This window comes from Cornus florida, unplaced genomic scaffold, assembly GCF_030987335.1.
Source record: "Cornus florida cultivar Cherokee Brave unplaced genomic scaffold, ASM3098733v1 CherokeeBrave_3.0.0_Hap2_Chr07, whole genome shotgun sequence".
Taxonomy (NCBI): Eukaryota; Viridiplantae; Streptophyta; class Magnoliopsida; order Cornales; family Cornaceae; genus Cornus; species Cornus florida.
The window spans coordinates 43903851-43907884 of record NW_026775577.1 but is presented as its reverse complement, the minus strand read 5'-3'; the positions used below and the strand labels follow the sequence as shown (position 1 = coordinate 43907884).

Sequence of the window (4034 nt, the reverse complement as noted above, 5' to 3'; positions counted from 1 at the left end):
AAACAACCCCACTAGTAAATCTGAAGTGACAACATAATATAATTTTCCAACAAATTTTTTGGAATAACAGGGAAAAACAAAATTAAATATCATTTACTTAAAGAAAAAAACATCAACTTTCTTCCATTCATGTTTGAAGATAAAGTCAGACTATAGAATTAAATATATAAATAAATAAAATCCAAGGGAAATCTCCAGAAAGGTGCACGTGAGACGAACATTAAACAGATCCTACCGTACATATCAATCAGGAACACTTGAGCAAAGCCCAACATTTCAACAAACCAACCTATCAAACAACGTAACAAAGAATATATTTTTCGCGTTTCTTCAAAAAAAACACAATCAATCCATACCATGAAATACCATACCTGAAGCAGAAAAGAGAAATTTAGCCCATAAGAAGAAATGCAATCAAAGGTGAGTACCGATATGTAGAACGTTCGTAGGGGGACCTCCCTGAGGCCATCAAAGAAGCAACATGGGAAAACACAATGTAATCAACATCTGTATATCTGACCTCCATATGAGTGTCTTTCCATTCACCCTAAAGAATTAAAAAAGAGTCAAAGAAATGCTGAGAAAAGGAGTAGGGAACAAAAATTCAATGATGGCATTGCTGCAAGAAAATAAAATTAAAAAAGTCCGTACGGTTAGTTCTGTTTGCATCTTGAATATCATGCTAATTCAGAGGAAATGAGAAGAAGTTCCATATTAACTTCATATACATCAAAATGCTAAAATGACTACTCAATCATTCAACAGAATTAGCATTGATCCATGATCCATCCATTATGATAGCTCAATCTTTGATTCCGGACTACAAGGGACAGATATGAAGTCGGATACACAATATCATATCATAGGAAAACAATGATATCCTATAATGAGGATATATTCCCTTCAAACAATGAAAAGCACATCAAATTAATATTTGATAAAGATAAATTGACATAAATTGAGCACTAGCAAGGACTTATATGACCGTGTCTCAGGAGCCAGTCATAAGAGTTTGCATCCCCTAACCTTACCTGAAGAACATTAGTTGTGGTGAATATGTACATCTTTGGGTATTATTGTCGACCCAAAATGGCCTTAATACAACTGGAAGAAAAAAACGAAAAAGAAAACGAGACAAAGAAATAGAAATTTACTAGCACCGTATAAACAACTAACTTTAATAAAATAAAAAATGACTATAAATCCAAAATATATGATAGCTTGTTTACCTTCCTCGGAACCAGCACCAAGAAAGTACAGCCGATGCCCATTAAATTTTTAAATAATTATTGGATTAAATCTTAACTTACAAACTTCCATCCATATTTCATGGTATAAGCCTATACGAAATTAATTGGAATTATACTAATTTGACCCAAATCAGCTCGCCCTCTCTGAACCATTGCTTTCTATGTCGCACTATTTGATGCTCAACTTCTCTAATGGGCACAGGCACTAATGACATTAAAGGTGGAAAAAATATGACACAACAGCACAATCATAGATTCCAGATAGAAGGCGGGATGGTCCGGCTTCTCAATTATCTCAAATAATCGACAAAAGAGAAAAGGAATTATTTATTTGCTATGGTCAGAACTGAAAATAGATAAACAATATGACCCATTCCTGTAGGCCACAATAGGATGGATTGAAAACCAGGGTTGCACCATACACATCAACACCTAAAGGGGGAAAAAAATGATTTCAAATGATACCATGTTTATCAAAAGAATCAAAATGTACCAATTTCATTACTTTGCAAAGGAAAGCAAAAAGCAGTTTCCAAACATAAAGACATCAATGCAGGTAGAGATTTTGGCCATCCCTTATATAAATTACAGTGTCACGAATTGGTAAAAGGGAAAAAGAGCATCACCTAGATGACACAAGTTGTGTAATTCACAAACAAACTAGTTATCAAATACAAAACATTTGTGAATTTAACACTCAACCAATTACCATTTCATATGAAGTTTGCAACACCCAATATGAGTTGACCCCCTTTTGTTAATGCTTACATTTATTTCGGCATAGTAGTGCTCCTCCCATTTCTGGGTGCTTGGCTAACATACTTAGAAACAACAGTTTAGGTAAGTCATTTAATCAAACAGTGAACAGACTTATTCACGAAGATCTAAATATAACAAAAAATATTTTTAAAAAAAAAGGGTAAATTAATGTGTTGTGAAAGGAGACAAGTTCTCAATGGATATAGATTTGGTCCACCAGCATATTTTATACTCTGCATTAATTGAAGTTTCTCATGCAACACACACACACACACACACACGAAACAATTCAATCAATTTCCAATTGCAGAATTAATAATATCAATAAATAAATCACAGTATCGAGACTATAAACCTGATTTTGCAGCTTTATATCAATTGAATAATAAGACTGCAGCAAATAAAAAACGAGAGCCTTTGTTTACCTTTGTGCGAAATCTTTCGAGTACTGTGTCTTTGATTCATAGTCTCGTCTTCATGTTCAACTCCTCTATACCATTTATAGTCGCAAACGTTGAGAATAAGATATGCAGATCATCTTCACCTCACTCCAAAAAATCAAAAACACATTTCAGAGATGGTATTGGAAATCAGAGAAAAAGTTTGAAACACTCAATTTCTTGAGCAACGAACAACTAAACTCTCATGTTTTTTTTTTTTTTTGGACTGATAATATAATAATTCATCAAATCATTTAAGAAAAAGAAAATTTGGAAAAATTGTTGAAGTTAATACAATTGACTTGATTCAAATGACCTAGTCAAAAACTAAGTTGAATAAACACCACGGAAGAAAGACAAATAATCAATCAATACATTCATGTAAATCTTACATAAAGTTATTATTATATTCTTTCTAATATTTGATTAGTTCTTAAATTTATTCACTAAATGGATGAGATATTCACAATATGTTCGGAAAAAGAGAGGGAAAAAAAAAAAAAAAAATCCAGTATAATATTCGAATCTTATATTTATGAGTTAGATGATTAATGTCGATTCACTTTAAAAGTGTAGCATATATTTAAGACAGGTCAATAATAATAGTGTCTAATTAATAATTTTCATAGTTTAGGAATTTTCTGCTGAGAAATCTAGATGAAATTGGAGATTATTAGATGATAAATTTTATTTCCATTGGGATTGAAAATTGATTGACCGAGACAATTATCACATGTTAATGTAATTGTGTTCTTAAACAAAGAGAGAATTATATTATACTTGGTAGTAGCTATGTGACATATGTCCCAAAGTGTAAGAAGCTGTTAAGAAAATTATAACAATTAAAACACCACATAGACTATTTGGAAAAAATATCATTGTGCTTGGGGCAATGACACAGTCTGTGAGGTTCTCTGACCGAAGCGCTTCAATTGTTGGTTGAAAATTACTTCCTTTTTTTATCGCTCTCTTTGGCTTGGGTTTCTCACTAGCTTTCTTGACATGCAATACTTATTTTGAAAGCCAAGCCAGCGTGATTTTGAAGCCCTACTGAGAGATGGACCAATGCTCTCCTTTAGTTTTTAATTTATTATATATATATATATATATATATATATATATATATATATATAGATATAAGGGTTTTGAGTGAACTAAATTACATGACTTACTATTGTGATGTAAGGAGAGTAAGAGGAAGTTTTGTACTGTAGTTGCGATCCCACGTAAATCAGAAGACACGTGGAGAACAAACAAGCAAATTGTCAAATGCCGCATATAAAATAATTTTTTGTGGATAAATATACACAATTCGGATGATCTTCAATGCCTAATTTCTCTCGTAAATCAAAATAGGTCAGTGGTATAAACATACATATATAATATAACTTACCTTTGGGGCTTGAAATATATATATATATATATATATATATATATATATATATATATATATTTGGATCAAGACTCAAACTATATGCCCCTGTCCTGTTGGTTGTGAATGTCTGTAACGACCCAATCTTGGGGGTTCGGATCGCTACCTAGAACCTTGCCCGAACCTGAGGTCACATAAGGATACTATGGTCAT

The 4034-nt window shown here is 32.2% G+C and overlaps 1 pseudogene; it reads left to right on the top strand.

The window, feature by feature from the left end:
- Positions 1-3323: 3323 nt before the first annotated feature.
- LOC132267745 (U4 spliceosomal RNA) lies at positions 3324-3506 on the top strand (annotated as a pseudogene).
- The last annotated feature ends 528 nt before the right edge of the window (positions 3507-4034 follow it).